Source organism: Scardinius erythrophthalmus (assembly GCF_964197995.2).
Source record: "Scardinius erythrophthalmus genome assembly, chromosome: 1".
Classification (NCBI taxonomy): Eukaryota; Metazoa; Chordata; class Actinopteri; order Cypriniformes; family Leuciscidae; genus Scardinius; species Scardinius erythrophthalmus.
Window position 1 is genome coordinate 40,186,501 of NC_138221.1, and position 22,154 is coordinate 40,208,654.

General features: G+C 43.4%; 1 protein-coding gene across 2 annotated transcripts in view; it reads right to left on the reverse strand.

Moving 5' to 3' along the window:
• asic2 (acid-sensing (proton-gated) ion channel 2) overlaps nucleotides 1–22,154 on the reverse strand; it is a gene marked incomplete at its 5' end in the record, with an annotated part of 500,726 nt that overhangs the window by 194,181 nt on the left and 284,391 nt on the right. The window lies entirely within an intron of this gene.

The following is a 22,154-nucleotide window of genomic DNA, read 5'->3' on the forward strand; positions in this document are numbered from 1 at the left end:
TGTAAGTTACTGGGGAGATTAAGCAATCACAGCCCAAATTGTTAACACCTCAAAAAGCTTACCCACGAGTCCAGTGGCGAGGGGAGGGGTTGCTTCAAAGTAGCAAACAAATGTAGTAAGAGCTGCATAACATTGTTAACTTGTCTTAAGTTATTTTTATTTTTTCGACATTCTTTTCCAAAATGTCCGTGCTTGCCACAGTAAGAACAACTGGCTTCTCTAGGACTTTTGCGTTTCTTTGGCTTCTCTGAGTTAACCTTAAAGGATGCTGCTGCAATTTTTACTCTTGCCTTGACATCAAAGTCTCTTTCCCAAATAGCTAAACTGTCCAAGTTGTCTTGCAGGGTTCTATTTGACCATGTAAGATCTAAGAAAGGCAATGCATTTCTATGTTCTGACAAAAGACCATCGGACCATGTGCGAACTAGAGGACCATTATGACCTAACACTTTCTCTGGAGTGTCGGCAATTCCGCTGTAAACGGCAGCGATCTGACAGAATCGTTCTGTGTACTCACAAACAGTTTCATCCTTCTTCTGTACACAATTAGTGAGCTTTGACCAGTCCACCTTCGGTCCAACAATGTTTTTTAACACTTTAACAACTTCCTCTCTCAATTCATCTTTACTGGCCTGTTGCAGTTCAGAATTATTTACAGCACTTTCAAAATCATTGAATTCTGACTCAGTCAAGATCTGTGATATTAGCTGGGTGACTTCAGCTAGAGTCATATCATAGAGCCGCATTTTGCTGATCAATGCTCTTCTAAACTTAGAAAAATTTATTTGCACTGATGGCAAACTTTCAGCAATTCTCTCAATCTCTTTAGGACCTAAAGATGTTTTGATTGCTTGTGGCTGCAATATGGGGGTTGCACATAGAACTGTATCAACACCTTTTCCCTGAGGCTTTTGTCTAGCTACGCACACTTCAACTGCATTTACATCTGCATTGACATTGTCCTCTATACTATCAAAAGACTGTAAATCAGGATAGCTTTCATCTGACTGTTGGTCTTCTAAATCACATTTGGTTGAGGCTTTGTTATGGCCCACCTTTGTCTTGAGACAGGACATGTGAGTCTGCAATTGTTTGTTCTGATCGTTTAACGTAGCAATACAACGAGCTTGTTCTTGTGCAATGGATAAGCTAAATTCTCGGTAACAACAGATAATAGCTTTCATATCGTTCTTGCGAATACTTGCTCCTAGTACCTTCTTACAATCTTCAATTGACCAAACTTTGACTGCATCAATGCCAAATTTCTTTGTTAAATTCAATCTGACTTCCTCAGTCACGATTGAGTCCATGCATTCTCCTAACAAGGACTTAAACTCATTGTCTGTCCATAACGGGCTAGCTAATCCACCTTTCTCTGTCGTGGGTATCAGCCTAGCATTCCTTCTAACCATTTTGTGACTTCCTTTGTTACTTAATCACAAAACACTAAAAAAACTTCTCTCTACTGTCTTGCAAACAGAGGGTACAATCTTATTAGCACATGAGGCTAATCTAATTCTAAAGCTAATTCTCTAGCTTACAGATAGGTCTTCTCTAGCAAGAGCATACACACAATATTAACATGTAACTGTTAATCTTCCCTGCCAACAACAGGGGGTAAATTTCATCTCTAAAAGAAAAATCTTTTTAGAGGCTTATCTTTAGTTAACCAAACTCTACAGCTGTGTGTTAACTACTTCTCTGAACGGCGCAGGGGAAAACATTTGTACTGGTCTGCATTGGTTCTTTTAATGGAGTGAAACTCACCGAGTCTTTCATTTGTAGAGAAAGATTCCGTCTGGAAAAATTCAGTCTTTGAGATCTTTTTGGAGCTTGAAGTTTTCAATCTGGATTCAGAAGATTCAGTCTGGAACTCAGTCAGCTTCGTTGAGATCTTTGAGCTTGAAGTTTCAAGATGCAGTTCTTTGAGTTTCCTTTTTCTCCATCCGGGTCACGGGGCACCATCTGTTGTAAAGTTTTTCTTTCTTCAAAGCAGAGACCAGGAGACAGTTGGGATCGCGTTCAACGGAAGTTATTCTTTATTGAGAACTCCTCTGCACGCGGCTGTAGAAACTTCCAACATAATCTGATCTAACATAACTTTACATGTTATCTTATAGGCATTTTAGGAGGAGGGACTTTTGGGGATGGCATGTAAATGAGTATACAGGTTAAGGTAAGCTGCCCCAGACCCCAGCGTGTTTACCAGTATCAATTTAATCAGCATACCTATTCAAATGCTGATACTGGCCAGGAAACTCTGGTTCCACGGGCCATCCCAGAGCCATTTAAGACAAAAGGGTGCGTCTTGGAGCTACTGGCTAGAGCCATTAAAGACTCATTTAAAACACACTAGAGAAAACAGGGTTTAAGAGCTGTTGATACCATTATAACCTAACCTTAAAAGCTAAAATCAGTATTCTTCACTGTGATGTTATGTAAGGAAGCATATCTGAAAACATATTCTTAAATTTTAACCCTTCAGTGCGAAGCAGCAGCCTCTCACAATGCTCACAATCAGCCCCATCGAAGGCTGACAGAGCTTGCTCCGCTCCCAAACAAATCACACAAAGTTTGTGTGTATCTCCACCCGTGATGTAATGAGGCCAAGGAGAAGCACACAACTTGTAAGACTGTTTGGACGCCATAATATCTTAGATTGAGCTGTATACAGTGAGGAGAACAAGTATTTGATACACTGCCGATTTTGCAGGTTTTCCTACTTACAAAGCATGTAGAGGTCTGTAATTTTTTTATCATAGGTACACTTCAACTGTGAGAGACAGAATCTAAAACAAAAATCCAGAAAATCACATTGTATGATTTTTAAATAAACAATTTGCATTTTATTGCATGACATAAGTATTTGATCACCTACCAACCAGTAAGAATTCCGGCTCTCACAGACCTGTTAGTTTTTCTTTAAGAAGCCCTCCTGTTCTCCACTCATTACCTGTATTAACTGCACCTGTTTGAACTCGTTACCTGTATAAAAGACACCTGTCCACACACTCAATCGAACAGACTACAACCTCTCCACAATGGCCAAGACCAGAGAGCTGTGTAAGGACATCAGGGATAAAATTGTACAAGGCTGGGATGGGCTACAGGACAATAGGCAAGCAACTTGGTGAGAAGGCAACAACTGTTGGTGCAATTATTAGAAAATGGAAGAAGTTCAAGATGACGGTCAATCTCCCTTGGTCTGGGGCACCATGCAAGATCTCACCTCGTGGGGCATCAATGATCATGAGGAAGGTGAGGGATCAGCCCAGAACTACACGGCAGGACCTGGTCAATGGCCTGAAGAGAGCTGGGACCACTGTCTCAAAGAAAACCATTAGTAACTCACTACGCCGTCATGGATTAAAATCCTGCAGCGCACGCAAGGTCCCCCTGCTCAAGCCAGCACATGTCCAGGCCCATCTAAAGTTTGCCAGTGGCCATCTGGATGATCCAGAGGAGGAATGGGAGAAGGTCATGTGGTCTGATGAGACAAAAATAGACCTTTTTGGTCTAAACTCCACTCGCCGTGTTTGGAGGAAGAAGAAGGATGAGTACAACCCCAAGAACACCATCCCAACCGTGAAGCATGGAGATGGAAACATCATTCTTTGGGGATGCTTTTCTGCAAAGGGGACAGGACGACTGCACAGTATTGAGGGGAGGATGGATGGGGCCATGTATCGCGAGATCTTGGCCAACAACCTCCTTCCCTCAGTAAGAACATTCAAGATGGGTCATGGCTGGGTCTTCCAGCATGACAACGACCCAAAACACACAGCCAGGGCAACTAAGGAGTGGCTCCGTAAGAAGCATCTCAAGGTCCTGGATTGGCCTAGCCAGTCTCCAGACCTGAACCCAATAGAAAATCTTTGGAGGGAGCTGAAAGTCCGTATTGCCCAGCGACAGCCCCAAAACCTGAAGGATTTGGAGGTCTGTATGGAGGAGTGGGCCAAAATCCCTGCTGCAGTGTGTGCAAACCTGGTCAAGAACTACAGGAAACGTATGATCTCTGTAATTGCAAACAAAGGTTTCTGTACCAAATATTAAGTTCTGCTTTTCTGATGTATCAAATACTTATGTCATGCAATAAAATGCAAATTAATTACTTCAAAATCATACAATGTGATTTTCTAGATTTTTGTTTTAGATTCCGTCACTCACAGTTGAAGAGTACCTATAATAAAAATTACAGATTTCTACATACTTTGTAAGTGTAAAATCGGCAGTGTATCAAATACTTGTTCTCCCCACTGTATATATCGTGACAGACAACAATAAATAAGACAGACAGTTTGTAACACAGAGTGCTTGCTGAGGCACAGAAGCTAGTGCCGGTCAGACCGAATGTGCTTTTATCCTTTCCTGGTCATGACATCACCTGCCCATGACGCTCATTCTCGCCATTGGACTAGACACATGTGCTTCCGACGCAATCACGTAGGGGCATTCCCAAAGTGTCATCGACACCCTCAAAAGGCAACTGAGGTGATAATTTAACTTCAATAAGAAATCTACAGTTGTTTTGGTTAAGTAGCCTAAAATGTTAAAAAAAAATTGGCACATTTTTTTCTCTATAGTGTTTATGGCAAGTAACTAACTATACAAGTAAACTAGTACATTTTAAGTTTAGATATGCTAGAATGTGTGGAAAATTTTAAACCATGTGTGTTACAACTAGCCATGTGTTAGGTTGTGCCGCACTCTCATCTACTCCATACTCTTGAAAATAAAGGTTCCAAATAGGAGTTTTCGCAGTGATGCCATAGTAGAACCATTTTTGGTTCACAAAAGAACCCTTCAATAAACAGTTCACCACAAGCACATACACACAGTCGCTGATAACTTGGGTAAAGGATATCTTTTTTTCTCTTGCAGATTGCTGGAGAATAGACTTGGAGATTGGGAGACAGAAGATGGAATAGGATTGGAGTCAAAGGGAACCACTCAGTGATAGGTGTCTCAGGTAAGATGATCATCAGTATCAATAGTAGTCCTAGTCGAGACCAGACAATGACTGTTTGTGTGGTGCAGGCTTGTGTAGCATGTGCTGATGAGTGCACTGATTGATGACAGGTGGTGGTTAATACTCAGGCGATAGTGAACATTGTGAGGGAGTGGAGTGGAGTCTGGTGGATCCCTGACAATTGTGAAGGACATTTTATTCAAACTAAGAAACGTTTTCCAAATAAAGAACCTTTATTTTTAAGAGTGCACTCTGGTGTCTTTATATGCACACACATTTGAGTGTCAACCTGTAGCGAACTTCATGTGATGAACTCCGCAAATAAAAGCATTTTTTTCCCCTTTAAATAACAAGCAACTAAATGTGATGTCATATCCATAGCGGAAATAAAAATGTCCAGTGTCAGGAGACACGGTGGTGTTTCACATGGCTCAGCTTGATTTACTCTCATTGATATCCTGCTCTCCCACCATGTATGGAATGTTTGAATCTCCCGCTGGAGCAGTGTATGGAGAGAAATTGTGCACCTAACCTGATTTAAATGGAGACTGACAATAAACCAGTCATGCTAGGGAAAGTGTAAGTGCAACTCTTTCTTGCTGTTGTTAATTTTTATGGGAAATTGTCAATTTGATAGTTACTTTGTGCTAATTGTATTTCATTTGTTTGTGTTTAGGGGTGGGCTTTTCTTTCCTTTGAACTGTATACGATGCAAGCTATGAATAATTCACAAACTCAACAGGCATTCCTAAAAAAATTGTGATTCGAGCTATATGAACTATACACAAGTTCAATGGGCATTACTAAAAGTATTTTGAATGGACTGAGGAGTTATGAATTTGTAGTTGATTTGTATTTTTTATGCTGATTTGATATGTTTGGAGATGTTGTACTGGTGGAATCTGTGTCTGGGTATTATGAACTTGAATTACACTTCATTATGTGAATATACTGTATCTTGTTTTACCTGCTCTGGGTTGTGAAAGGTCATTTGAATTGATAAAAGAACAAAATAAAACCAAAGAAACATGAAACCTGCAGGAAATGATAGGGATCATATAATTTGATGAGAACATTTTATTAGATTCCTTTGGGACGGTTTAATTTATGAATATTTAAAATTTGTCTGGATAATATACCAGACTGGCACCCCTTTTGGTACACACTAAATTGAAAAAATGGCACCCCTTTTGGTACACACTAAATCGTCACAATCCTCTCAAATTGTTGAACCCAAGACTGTTTTCTGTCCTTAAAAAACAACTGAACAATTTAACACATTCACTTAAAAAAATGCAGGTAATCACGAATGACAGCCCTTCTCTCGCAGGTTGAGTCCGTGCATGTTAGTTTCCATGGAGTTGGCAGGACTGCTAAAGTCAGTTTATATCAGGGTGTGTTTGATATCATAAAAGACTATACAAACATTCACACATTTAGATGGTAGAATAGCAGGTATGCAGTCCCTCCAGTTTTTCGCGATTCCGCGATCGCTGAATACAACGCAAAATCAACAAAATGTCGCATTTTTTTGCGATCCTGCATAATTCCTAATTTAACCGCAAAATAATCACAAAAATGAAAAAGACCTCACAAAACATTAAATTATAATCACCCAATTGAAATATCTCTAGTTCTCTCCGCACACATACTCATATGAGACGCGTGCACACACACACACAAACTCTCCACGCACATACTTGTATGAAACGCGAGCACACACGCGCACATACACATACTCAATGTGACCCGAGCACACACACACACAAACTCTCCAGGCACATACTCATATGAGACGCGAGCACACACACACACACAATACCATAAAGATGTGGAAAAGTCGATCAAAAGTGTGGCTACATTTCTCCAGGCTCGATGCCAACAGCGCGCGATGCAGTATATGCGGTAAAATAAATGCTGCTACCGCGAAAATATGATGAAGCCCTTGACAGTGCACGGAGTAAACATTAATAGCAGAAAGTTGTTCCGTCTTCGAATGGTTAATGAAGATATACCTTGTTGATCACTCTGACAGTGTTTATATTGCAATAATGACCTACTGAATGTACACTGTTCAAAAATCTGTTGGTTAGTCAGTAAGGATGCATTAAAGTGATTAAAAGTGACCTTAAAACATGTCACGTGTAAAGTTACAAAATATTTCGTTTTTTAAATAAATACTGTTCTTTTGAAAATTTTATACATCAAAGAATCATGAAAAAAATTCCAAAATGTTAAGCAGCAAACTGTTTTCATATTTCTGAAGGATCATGTGACACTGAAGCAATGATTTTGAAATATATTCAAATAAGATTTTAAATTGTAATACTATTTTACAATATGACAAGTTTTACTGTATTTTTGATCAAACAAATTCAGCTTTGGTGAGCATGAGCTCTTTTATATATATTTATATATAACTCAGGATTTACACACAGCTCTACAATATAAATTACTACACCTGCTGTTAATATTTACATTAGTCAGGTAGAAAAATTACCCATAGGTTGTTTTAAAAGTTAATTTGATGAGACCAAAATAAACAAGCTTTATGCATTTTGTTTGTGATTTGTGTCATTTATGACTATTGTGCATTTGACATAATACTATTATGGTAAATGTGATGTCCTAATTATAAAATATAAAAATCGCAAATTTTTTAACAAATTTCTGGACATTACCACCACAAAATCAGTCATTTTGATCGCAAAAATCACACAAAAAAATCGTGAAATCCTGGAGGGACTGGGTATGCATACTACAAACTTATTTCTGACCCAACATGACAATAGTCTGTTGTTTCCACAGTGAAGCTCAATTAAAATTAAATCATTATAAATGTGTGATTACATATGATGCAGTCAGTGGCATGCTGCAATATACAGTACTTTAAGTCATAATGAAGCATTTCGGCTCTGTTCTCACTGTGTGGGTGGCCAGCAGGATGCCACAGCAGTCTGTCTTGCTGTAAAGCCACTGAAAATGAACTCATTAAAGGACAGATTAGAGAGGGGGAGGGGACGAAAGGGGGTGAACTGAGATATCGTGACTGTGGGCACCTAATAGAGGACCAAAACAAATGGGAGAAAGCTGAGGACAACAGAAGAGTTAAAATGCAAAGTAAACGACAAAATGGATAGCAATGATTTAATGAGAGCCAAGAGGAAGATACAATATATGCTCTGTGATTCTTATCATTGAGTATCAAAGTGCATATGTTATATTTGACTAAAGTAGAACAGACAAAAAAATTGTCAACATGTTTGTGTGCAAGTGTTCTACTGATGGTGATGGAAAGCATTTCTTGTTCAGGCACACTAGTACAGACTAAAATCATTACACACTCCATCAGTACAGATAAAATTTCATCTTAAACTCTTTGGCCATCTACTGCCGTTTTGGCATCTTCACAGATGTCACATGACCAGGACAACTGAGTGATTCTGGACTGATACAAGAAAATGGCAAAGAAAAAGTGTCTTCAGTCAAGTATGTGGGCCAACTAAAGGAAGTGTGAATATGTCACCTAAAATGTCATGGGTACTTTGTGGTCTTAATGGTGGATGGAAGCAGAGCAGGCAGCATCAAACATATACTGTATGACAACTTTTCTATCTATAGCAATCACTGCCTACCTGGTACCCTGCAAGCGGAAAAATGCAAGGGCATTATCTATAATAACATCAGTTTTGCTGTTTGTAGCATGACTACAATCACTGCAGCTAACAAAAATGTTCTTAGAATGTTTTGCTAACATTCCCATTAAGTGAAAAACCTTATTTCTGAATGTTTTTTTAAATGTTCAAACCGTCTTGGGTTAACTGTGTATCCCATGTTCTCTGAATAGAGAACAAGGAGTTGCATAGCGATGATGTAATGGGAAATGCCCTTGGGTGGTGCTGATTGTCTGAACTCGTATAGAATCATGCCAATTCATTGGCTGTGCCTCCTCAGCGTTTTTTAGGCCAGACCAAACTCAACCAGGACAAAAGCGACCAGTTCATGCGGGAAGAACCTGGGAACCAGGGGCCACATCAAAATCCAGGTTATAAAACGTGTGCGGAGAGGACCAACCTGCCACCACACAAATATCCTCCAAAGGAACTCCTCTAAAAATAGCCTGAGAAGATGCAATACTCCTAGTAGAGGGAGCTCTAATGCCCAGAGGTGAAGGGAGGTTCTGCACCTCATAAGCCAAAGAAATTGTTTCTCTCACCCAATGAGAGTTCATGTGCTTAGAGGCAGCGAGCCCTTTGCGGCTGGCCCCAAAGCATACAGGCCAGAGCAGTCCACATACACCTTTAAAGCCCGAACAGGGCAAAGCAAATGGTGTCTCTTCTCTTACGTGGTGGAGAAAAGAGGAGGACAGAAAGAATGAAGCATGACCACATGAGACTTGAAACTTTGGGGACATAACCAGGGACTTATAACTCAAACAAAGGATTACCGAGACTCAACTACCAACGCTGGAGGACATATACAGCACAAGGTGTCTTAGAAAGGCAATAAGTATCTGTGAGGACTCTACACACCCAGGTCACCATCTTTTTAAACTGCTACCATCAGGTAGACATTGCAAAGCCATTTACTCTCGCACAACCAGATTTAAGAACAGTTTTTTCCCCTAGAACTGTGACCGCTTTAAATCAAAAAGGCTACTAATCATCCAACATTATCTGCTAATGAGTACTGTTTACATACAGATTATGGCACATAACAGTGAACATTAGTATTTATTATACTGATTCTGCATAAATGCTTGCACTGTTTACTGTCATAATATACTGTTTATACTGTTATACTTTGAACACTCTTTACAATTATGCACATGCATGCAATACTGATGATATTTTAAAGTACTCTTGAACTACCTCACTTTACAACACTAGTGGCTGCACTACTGTTTATACTGTGTATATTGTTCAATTTATATTAATTGTTAATTGTTATTCTACTAATTATTTATTTATAACTTACTGTTTTAAGCATCTTTTTAGAGCTGCTAACCCCATTTACATAAACGTTGTACCATTTATGATAACATTGTGAAAACATTCAGCAAATAAAAATAACATTACAAGGATGTTCCGAGAACGTTGTTCTAAGAACGTTTTCTCTCAACATTACGAGAACTAACTATTAATAACATTATACGAATGTTCCATAAACATTATTTTAAGAATGTTTTGTCCTAACATTTACATAACTTTTAAAGAACGTTAGTTCTGGGAATGTTCCCTGTTAGCTGGGTAGAACCATCCTAATTATTTCAGGGATCATTAGTTTGTGCTCCTGTTTTTTTTTTTTTTTTTTTGCGATATGACAGCCTAAATAAACCAGCCAAAATATGTTTTGTCTAATTATTAGAATTTCACACCTCAATAATATGATATCCTCCTGACTATTGTTGAGCTGTTATAATAGCTATACATCTAGGACTAATGCAGCACTGTAACTGGTGGAAAGTGTGCTACAGAGCTATCAAGATCAGATTAGTTGTTGTGGTGCAATAGTTAAAGCGACAGCAGCGATAATGCTAGTGGTTTGATCCTAGCAAGAAGTAAGCCAAAAGCTACTTCCATTGTGCTGTTGAGTAAGGCACATGATTACATGTACCCTAATGTCCCTAAAACATCAGTTTGAATAGAAATGTGTGTAAATGCTTACATTAACCACAAAAGTGACATTTTAAGAAATTAAATCAATCTAGACGTGTTATAAGTGTCTGATGTAGAATCCAAGTGAAGTATCAAGGCATTCAAGGACAAGTGACGTCTCAAATGCCTTTTGGTAATACTTTTCTATACAATGCACAGACAGAAGTACATACAGTACACATACAGACAAACATACATTAATTGTTGAAGTGAAAATTCAATTTATTTGTGATTTATGACATTTTAATGATTTTGAAAAAAGTCATCATGCTGACCAATTTAATCAAAAATACAGTCAAAAAAGTAATATTGCAAAATAGTATACCAATTTAAAAAAACTGTGATTATTGTGATCATATGGTGATTTGCTGCTCAATTAAATATTTCGGTAACACTTTATTTTGATGGTCCCTATTGGACATTCTGTTGACTATAAATTACTTTGCAACTACATGTCAACTAACTCTCATTAGAGTATTAGTAGACTGTCTGCTTCATATCTGCTAACTGTTTATTTTTTACATTTTTTACATTTATTATTAATATCAATTAGGGCTGTGTATTGGCAAGAATCTGGCGATATGATACGTATCACGATACATGGGCCACGATTCAATATATTGCAATATATTTCGATACTGTGCATAAGGCGATATATTGGGATTTTTCTTTTAAAGTATAATTTTAGAAAAAGTAATATTTAAAAAAAGACATGATGTGCATAAAAGTCAAAGAAGTTTACTTTAGGTAAACAATTCAGTACACAGAAAATCAAACTGCCAGTTTGGGATTGTGGTTCATATGTTCTTAGGCCGGCGACACACTGGCTGCGTGGCGTTTCTGTTGCGTGTGAGCTGCGTGGCGTTTGCATGGCGTTATCCATGTCTTTGCACACCAGAGACGTGTCTGACGCGGCGCTGCTGCTGCTAGGTGACATATGATAAGCCTCATTGGTGATATATTTGACATATGGGGAGAGAGTTGTGGAAGGCCTATACTTAATGTTAAACATAAATATATAGCAGCAGAGACAACGTCGGCAGTGTTGACGGCAAAATAGGCTATAGAATATTTCGTTCTGTACTGACAGGTGCAGTATTTGAAAATCGATAATATTTTTTTAAATTACATTTATATTTGCATTTATGTCAAAACCTAGAGACTTTCAAACATCAAAATGACATTTATTAATATGTATTCGTGTCAAAATGACATATAAACATCTTTTCGTATTCTATTTTGCCTGGAAACGCTTCCAACACGCTTGCGTGTCGCGTGAAAAATAGGCGTCGGTTCTATTTCTAGCATGCACGCGTTTTCCACGCGGCTCGAGACTTTTCCGCGCCTGAGACGCGCGTGTCACGCAGGCAGTGTGCAAGCTCTATGGGAGCCGAAATAAAAACGGACACGCCACGCAGCTGAGACGTTCACGCCATGCAGCCAGAGTCTCGCCGGCCTTAGTGAGCAAATTTTTATATGCTCAAGTAGGCCATAATAAAAGAAAATACATATAGCCCCTATCACAATACATAACACATTATGTGCAATCAAATTCGTGGTATTACCAGAGTATTTTTCCCAGACACAATTTACAAACTGCATGGTTCCTGTCGATATCGGTAGTGCCCTCTTTACTCTGGAAACCAAAATGATTCCACACTTCAGCACGGAATACAGCGGGAGCCGGTCTTACACGGGGTTCAGCCATAGCTACGTTGTTAACGTCTAGCAAAAATGTTAGGCGAGGACACTAGTGGTACATCTCAGCATAGCCATCTAGTGGTAGGGATTTAAACACAACATAAACGTGAACCAATGTCTTACCATGAATATTTTTGCACATAAAAAAAAAAATCGATATTGCGTTTTTGAAAATCGATACAGTATTGCAAAATGAAGTATCGCGATATTGTATCGCAAAACAGTTGCTTAATAGAAATCTTGTTTGAAATAGAAATCTTTTGTAACATTATAAATGTCTTTACTGTTACTTTTATTTTATGTAATTTGTCTTGATACCAGACTAAAATGTTCCTCTCTGATTGTACCATAAACATTTTTTTTATCCATTTTAAACAAATGAATCAGCAAGATTTTGATTCTGGTATCATCTCAGAGCATTGTATGTAACCCTTAAATGTTGTATAATATATAATATATGTTGTAAAATATATAATGCAACTGTTATTGCCGTCCATTTTTAAGGTCAGGGTTTTCAAGGCTGGGCAAAAAGACATAGGCTATATAGTCATACCCCAAAAAAGCAAACAATGAAAACACAGCGATCATGCAGGATGAATCTCAGAAGGGATGAAGTGTTACAATGCCACTGGCACTGCACTTTGACTCATCTATTCTACAGGCTTGAAATCTCATCCGCTCCCAAGGCTCTTTAGAGCTCTGCCTGCTTGTGTTCTCCCAGACAAGCTTGACCAGGGAGCGAAGATGTGCCACACAAATTATTAGCAATGATTCACCGGAGCCTCTTCGACTATGTTGTCAGGTCTCTAAGAAAACGTATAAACTGACTATAAAAATGAATGCAATTTCATACTCAGTCCAGCCGCTGATAAAACTTTTGTTTCTGGACATCTTCATTTTTAACTGTCTGTCTGTTAATCTTTCCATTACATGCACATCTATTCATTCAGCCAGCTCTGTTTCACCAAAAATACATATAAATATAGCTGCAAGCAGAAACTGCATGGCCAAGTGGCCCAATTGCATGCACATCTTAAGGTATAGAGTTTTTAGGGGTCATAGAACTCCATGCCATGGCATATTTAAGTTAGTTGAAAATTAAGTAGATTAACTATTTATTCCTTTATAATTTTGGGCCAGTTTAGGTGCACTAACTTACCGTGGTATTCTTATGTATATTGTAGCAATGATATGTTTTTTTTTTTGGATGGATGGATGGATGGATGGATGGATGGATGGTTGGATGGATGGATGGATGGATGGATGGATGGATGGATGGATGGATGGATGGATGGATGGATGGATGGATGGATGGATGGATGGATACGTACGGACAGACAGACAGACAGACAGACAGACAGACAGACAGACAGACAGACAGACAGACAGACAGATAGACAGATAGATAGATAGATAGATGGTTAGATCGATGTTTCTAAAGTGTCTAATTTCTGATCCTTTTTGGGGTTTTGAATGAAAAATTTTGAGGTAAGATTTAGCTACAATAGTGAAATGTTATTAGTGTTGGGAGATTATTCCTTTCCACACTGGCAGGTCAGGAAAGAAATCTATCTGTACACACAGCAGCACACGCAAGCTTCCAACATCTCTGACCTTTTCAAATCACCATGCAAGTGGCATATTTCATTTAGCTGCTTCCTGTTTTCAGAAAAGCAATAAAATCATTGCAGAATTTCTGGACAGTGTGATATTTTACTTCCTCTTCCTCCCGTTCTCTAAAACCCCCCAACCTTTGATGATGAAAACAGAAAGCTCAATGTTACATAAAATGTGTCGGAGAGTGTCTGTAAAAACACTTTAATTCAGCTTTTTTGTGCACATGTGGTGTCATTGCCTCTCTTTGGAACTAATACAATTGCATGAACGCTCCCTTTGGTCAGTTGTTTTGGTGACCAGTGCCGCCTACCAAGCTGTGGTACTGCTCAGACTGTGCGTATGTGTTTGTAAAGAGTGATTCTGACGTGACCTGAATTACCAACCGGGTTATTTATTCCCCCTCAAACACACACTCAGCAGTGACTAATCACTGCAGCGTAAAGCCACAGCAGGCGCGAGCACAAAATGACATACTCCTAGGCACATTAAATGGACATTCACCACAAAATATAGAGGTTAGATGGTAAATATATGGTATAAACTGCAGAATAAAACAGCCATATAGGCACGGTTCTCAATGAATTCACATTCGCAACATGAACAACAATGGAACAAAACTCAGACAACAACATGCACATGCTCCTCTATAGATTCAGGAAACTGCTGTAAACAACAAATGCAGCATTGCACTTTCTTAAATTAGCAGCCCTAAACAAGATGAAACCTATGGTCCGTAAAGATGAGATCTGATTTAAATTCCCTTCCTCTGAGCCAATGGCAAACTCATGCAGAACATAAAGGGTGAGTTTAATTTCAGTCGGGGGTTGGTAACTAAGAGAAAACATTTGGCCACCGGCCAAACCGTATTTCAGTACTGAGCGATTCTTAATGATCACCAGCACCACGAAGAAAGAAAATCAGAGACAGACCATGAGACAAATTTTCATTTTTTGGCTGATCTATCCCATGAAATACCAGTATAAAGACTACAAATGTTCAGTCCCTCTAAAGTGAATTTCTTTTTTTTTCCTTTGAAATTTTTAAATAATTACAAAGAGACTGCTAGAAAAGCCTTGAATTAAACTATTTAATGAAAGTTTGAAGTAGAAAGCCAGAAATTGTATTTTCTTGTAAAGTACAATTCAATAATCTTTGTTACAAGTTAAAAAAAATATTTTTTACCGCATTTGTAACGATAAATACACGATGTGCACTAAACATCTGACCGATGGGAAACTTGTCATTTGTAACTTGTAATTACAGAAACTGATCTTCATATGAGCTTTACTGGAGCTTTAGAGCTTGTTGTAACATTTTGAACTATGCACATCTGAACCATTTAAAGTTTCAGCATAACATATGGTAGAAGGACATTAATTATTTGGAAACACCTGCTTGAATCTCAAAAGCTTATTCTTGGCCAGTCCTCCATTTAACCTAACAATTAAAGTCAGAAGCAAAGCTCATTGGAGATTTCATTGTACTTTGGTAATTTGCCTGGTCTAATAAAGGCTCATTCCTTACTTACCCTTGTCTCATAGCAGTGTTTTTTACTTCAGTCCACTGCCTATTCAGCTGGCAAATAAGATTCTAGTTGCACAGCTTTTTAAGAAGGACAACATGTTGGTTTTCTTATTTTTTCTGGGCAGCAAATGTGATTTACTTTGCACCTGCACCTCAAAATTCTCCCCAAAGCCTATGAGCCTATATGCAAATTGCAAGGGTGTGTGATGCCAATAGAGAGCACTAACAATGTGGTAGCAAATTTTTCCAATCGTATTATTGTTGTTTCTCAAATGTCATAAAACAAGTTTACTAATGTTACCTTGCACAAATAGAGAAGCAAGGTTATTTAAAAACAATAAAAAGCTTAAAAATATTCATATTTACTGTGTGGAGCACAATACAGAAACATGATAGTTCTCTTACGAGAGGTTCTCTCGTATTGCGTAAGTAGCTTACGCATCGGGAAAGTCTTCTTTCTTCGAGATCTGAAGCCAAAAAATTATCCTTAATTTTGTATTCATTGTCAACGCAGTGCAGCAGCCGACAGACATAGGCAGGCTATATAAGCGTGCTCATTGGCTGCTCGGCTGCAACTGCTTAAGCCTATCAGTGAGCGCTCTGAACGCGGCAACCAATGAGGGCGCTTCGCGCCCTCCACACCCTTCTAACCGTCAGAATGGGCGTGGCCAGCGTGTATATATTCAGTGCTCACAGGCTAAAATTCTGATTTTCTTGTCTTCAGCGACGCTCTTCGCATCGCTGGATCTTGAGAGCCGCCGCCGTTGAAACCAGCGACCAGCAAGCTTAGGACAGCGCCTGAGGAAGCCGGCCGTCTTCGCCGCCTTCAGCCATCCGTGCCTGCTACGCTATCCGGCGACATATCCTTTACATTATTACTGTTTCTGTGTGTACTCTAAAAGAGCACGAGGCGTTTTTGTAAAAACGCCTCGTTTTTGCGGCTCGTGCCGCGCCCCGCTCAGCTACGGAGACCGCCACCTCTCTGCGCTCTCCGCCTGGGCCGCGGGCACGCCGCCACCGCACTCTCCGAGTGCGAAGAGTTTTCAATGTCGACCCTGCGGGCTCGACTTGAAGCTTTCGACCAAGCTGTCGCTCCGCCTGTCCCTGCCGGGCCGCGCAATAAGAAGCGCCGCTCGCAGCGACCACCGGAGACTGTTGTGACTGAGGAGCTCGCCGGAAACCTCTCCCTGGAGCTCTCTCTCGCCCTCTCCCTCCCGGCCGCTCAACCGCCGGCTCTGCCCGCGCCGCCGCCGCGTCAGGAGATGAGGCGAATGTGATAGATACCCGTACTCTCCCTCTGTTCGAGCCGTGCAATACGCCGCTCACAAGGGATGGCAGAAGCGGACGGTCTCGGAGCGAGTTTCCTCTCCCTCTGTTCGAGCCGCGCAAACTGAGCCGCTCACGAGGGATGGCAGAAGCGGACGGTCTCGGAGCGAGTTTCCTCTCCCTCTGTTCGAGCCGTGCAATACGCCGCTCACGAGGGATGGCAGGAGCGGACGGTCTCGGAGCGAGTTTCCTCTCCCTCTGTTCGAGCCGCGCAAACTGCGCCGCTCACAAGGGATGGCAGGAGCGGACGGTCTGAGCTCTCTTTACGTTACAAGAAAGCTACTCCGTCCTCGCGCGTCACTGGTGAAAGGGGAACAGAGTGTTTTCGTCCCGCCGTGGCCTGGACTATAACCTCCATTCTCACACATTTCTCAGTCCCCTCTTAAGTTCAGGCGACTGGAATTGTTACTATTGCAGTATACGAGCCTGTTATAAATACACGCTCGCCTGCAAGCAAACACCGTCACAAGACATAAAACTAATGTATTCTCCCCTGTGGCTCAGTGGCGGAATCCTAGACTGTCAAGCTAGAGACCGGAGTTCGGTCCCCGCTCTCGCGGCAGTTAAAGTTTATGCTGTTCGCTTCTCCGAGCTCGCGGCCAGTTTTTCTTACATACAGAAAACAAGCCCGCTCTCTCCCTCGTTGGGCCGCGCAGATTGCGCCGTTCAAGGGATGACAAAGCGGACGGTCACGAGCAGCGTTCAGCGTGCGCGCCTCACTCACCGGCGAAAAGAGAAGAGAGTGTGTTAGTCTCGCTACGGCTGGACAACCGCCAATCCTCACACATTTCTCAGTCCCCTCTTAAGTTCAGGCGACTGGAAATATTACTATTGCAGTAAACGAGCCTGTTTTAAACACACGCTCGCCTGCAAACAAACGCCGACGCGACACATGAGGTCGCCTTTTATATGCTCGCGCTAACTGAAAGCCTATGTGTTTCCCCTGTGGCTCAGTGGCAGAATCATACGCTTTCATGCGAGAGACCCGCGTTCGATCCCAGCTCTCGGGGAAAATAAAATTTATGCTGCTTGCTTCTCCGAGCTCGCGGCCAGTCTTTCTTACTTACAGAAAGCGAACCCGCCCCTCGCACCACACCTTCTCAGGGTGCTCGAGTATTTTTTGAGCGTCTAAACACGAGAGAAGAAAAGACGGTTAAATCCCGCAGCCCTGCGGCTGGACCACCGTCGAAGCTTAACGCTCTGTCAGTCCCCGTTGCCACGGCTACTGCAGCTGTTTACCCCGCAGTCAACGAGCCGGTATCTACCCGCTCGCCTGCGCGCATCCGCCGTTCTCACGGCAACCCAGAAAAATGTCAAAAGAGCATAATGTCTGGTTGCACGGCTGACGCCGTATGTGTTTCTAGTACAGTGAATGTGCCCACGTTCTGTGCTCACCCCTGTACACAAGCACTATACATCCCGTGTCTCTCACAGAGCCCACTCTCATGAAGCAGGCAAAAGCCGCTTTAGTGTTAAAAGTAGGTCACGTGTCCACTTCTCCGTGCCCACACCTACTCACTGCCCGCTCTGTCACACGGCCTCGCACGACCGGTCATGTTTTAAATGTGAGTCCTGTGCCCGCCCTCGAGCGCTCACACATACTAACTACATTTTCGCGCCTCACACTGTATGTTCCCCGTCCAAAGCCACCGGGACACTGTGTGTAAGACGGCCAGCTATCGCTACGTGCTATCCGCCGTATCTAACCACCAAGAGCGCGCGCGCCGCGCCCGCCCCTGAATGTAACTCCTGTGCCCGCCCTCGAGTGCTTACACATACTAACGAACATTTTCGCCCCCAACGCCGCCATCGCGCGTCGCGCCTCACACTTTATGTTCCCCGTCTAAAGTCACGGGGACACTGTGTGTAAAACGGCCAGCTATCGCTGCGTGCGATCTGCCGTATCTAAGCACCAAGAGCGCGCGCGGCGCGCCCGCCCCTCCGTTTCGAGCTCTCGAGCCCACGATGCGCGGCGATCGGAGCCCGGAGGCCATTCTGCCCCTGGCTGCACACGCAAAAGCGTGGGAAACTATTCCAGGCGCATCAGAACGAGTGCTAAGCACAGTAAAACAGGGCTATACTCTGCAGTTCGCTCGCCGCCCTCCGCTCTTTCAAGCGCGTATCGAGACCAGAGTGAATGGGGAAGTAGCACATCTACTTCGAGCAGAAATAGCTACACTTCTGTGCAAAAGGGCTATGGAACCGGTTTCCCCTTCCATGAGCGAGTCGGGCTTTTACAGCCGTTATTTCCTCGTTCCCAAGAAGGACGGAGCTCTCAGACCAATTTTGGATCTGAGACGTTTGAACGAGGCTCTTATGAGAAGACCGTTCAAAATGCTCACAACCAGACAAATTCTCGCGCAAATTCGCTCGAGGGACTGGTTTATATCTCTCGATCTAAAAGACGCGTGCTTTTCAGATCCTGATAATACCCCGTCACAGGCCATTCTTGAGATTCGCCTTCGACGGTCAGGTATATCAGTACACGGCCCGCCTGTCGACACAGCGCGCGCGGCCCCTCCGGCCGGGCAGCACCGTACCTCTCAAAACATTTCAGAGGCTACTGGGTTGTATGGCCTCAGCCGCAGCAGTGCTTCGCCTGGGTCTTTTACGAATGCGCCCGCTACAATGCTGGCTGAATGCCCGAGTGCCTCACAGAGCATGGGCTTCCGGCGGTATTCGCATCAGAGTGACTCAGAGCTGCGTTTCAGCTCTGAAGCCCTGGTTAGCGGCCGACTGGTACCAGCGGGGAGTGACAATGGGAGCTATCTCACACCGCAAAATTATCTCGACGGACGCTTCCACCTCAGGCTGGGGCGCTCTGTTCGAGGGCAAACCGGCTTTTGGCCTATGGTCAGACCGGGAAAAATGCCTCCACATAAACTGTTTGGAGATGATAGCGGTCGAGAACGCGCTCAGGCGCTTCCTCCCATTCATACGGGATCACCATGTGCTAGTCCGCTCGGACAACATGTCCGTGGTATCCTATGTGAACCGACAGGGCGGTGTCAGATCCAGGAATCTGTGCAGGCTGACAGAACGCCTTCTTGTGTGGGCTTACCGCTCGCTGCGCTCGCTGAGAGCCGCGCACGTACCGGGCCACCTGAATGTCGGTCCAGACAGACTGTCCAGGGACAACATTCCCCCGGGAGAATGGTCTCTGCACCCCCAGACAGTCCAGTTTCTCTGGCGCCTATTCGGCAGAGCGGAAATCGACCTCTTTGCGTCGGAAGACAATGCTCAATGCCCGAAGTTTTATTCGAAGAGCGAGGACGCGCTGTCCCAGACATGGCCCAGCCTCCCGCTGTATGCTTTTCTTCCGATCTCCCTGTTGCCACAGGTCATTTCGAGGATCAGAGAAACGCACCACTCAGTGCTGCTTATAGCCCCGCGATGGGAAAACCAAACTTGGTACCCAGAGCTAGTGAGGCTGTCGCACTCACCCCCGTGGCCGATCCCGGTGAGAAAGGATCTCCTCTCCCAAGCCGCTGGATCGATCTGGCATCCCCATCCAGAGCGCTGGTCGCTGCATGCATGGGTGATCAACGGATACCCGTTGACCTGTCAGAAGGGGTCGTGAACACGATCACACAGTCGAGAGCCCCCTCCACGAGACGGCTCTATGCGTCTAAATGGTCGGTGTTTTCTAAATGGTGCGCTACTCAAAACCTGGATCCGCGCGCATGCGGGGTCCCGCGGGTGCTCTCCTTCTTACAAGAGCTGTTGTAAAAGGGCAGATCCCCTTCCACGCTCAAAGTATATGTGGCCGCTATTACAGCGTTCGCTGAGACGACGCGCGGCCGGGCAATGGGAAGGAATGAGCTCATTATCCGCTTCCTCAGAGGAGCTAGACGGATGAATCCCCCGCGGCCCCCCTCGGTTCCCTCGTGGGATCTGTCCTTGGTCCTGGCGGCCCTAAAGGCTTTTCCCTTTGAACCGCTTGAATCCGCGGATCTAAAGTATCTGTCGCTTAAAACTGTTTTTCTGATAGCTCTGTCTTCAGTCAAACAAGTGGGTGATTTGCACGCGCTATCTGTTAGCCCTGCATGTCCCGAGTTCGGGCCGAATGACTCGAAAGTCATTCTCAGACCGAGGCACGGTTACATCCCCAAAGCGATTGGAACCCCGTTTAGGGCACAAGTTATTTCCCTCTCGGCTCTGCCAGCATCCGATAGTGGGGACAGTGATAACCTCCTATGCCCTGTCCGGACGCTGAGAGTTTACATCACGCGCTCCGCCGCTTTCAGGCGTTCAGAGCAGCTCTTTGTTTCCTTCGGCGGACGCACCAAAGGTCTTGCCGCCTCGAAGCAGAGCTTGTCCAGGTGGATAGTGGACGCGATAGCAGCAGCTTATGCCTCCAGACACCTGTAGTGCCCTCTGGGCATCAGAGCCCACTCCACTAGAGGCATGGCCTCGTCGTGGGCCTGGTCCAGCGGAATTTCTATCCACGACATTTGTATGGCGGCGGGCTGGGCCTCCCCGTCAACATTCGTGAGGTTTTATAACCTGGAAGTTCCTGCCCTACAGGCAAAAATATTGTCAGTATAAGTGACATGTATGCTCTGCCCAGCTCCCGTGTGCAGACTACGTTCATATGCTGGCGCTATTCTGGTAACTACTCAGGGTGAAGTGTTTGACTCAGACCGGCTGATCCGTTCTGTTTCCTATTTCCCGTTACGCGCTGTTATTGGTGCTGGCCCGCGCTGCTGGCCGCCCGCATTATTCTCTGCCGCGCGGGAATTTTTCTCTTCATGTGAGACCGACTATGTCGTTTTCTCCTACCCTTATGAGTGCTTATGTACTGTATGGGCTCGCTCCGCCGGCCCTACTGTTTGTACTGTTATGTTTATAGACCGGCCGCGCCGCTCTATTTCATATGCTGCATGAAGTGCATGTACTGCGCTGGCCCGTCTCTCCGACCGGCCACATTTCCCAGCAGAGTGTTTTCCCCGGTTCCCCTGGGATTCATGGGCTGGATGCTCGGCGCACACGGCGTTGACAAAGGGTTCCCGATGCGTAAGCTACTTACGCAATATGAGAGAACCTCTCGTAAGAGAACGTACTCGGTTACTAATGTAACCTCGGTTCTCTCTAGAAGAGGGAACGAGTATTGCGTAACCTGCCGTGTCGCGCCACGAGCTTTTGCGCTTCAGACTGCGAAAAGCAGAATTTTAGCCTGTGAGCGCTGAATATATACACGCTGGCCACGCCCATTCTGACGGTTAGAAGGGTGTGGAGGGCGCGAAGCGCCCTCATTGGTTGCCGCGTTCAGAGCGCTCACCGATAGGCTTAAGCAGTTGCAGCCGAGCAGCCAATGAGCACGCTTATATAGCCTGCCTAGGTCTGTCGGCTGCTGCACT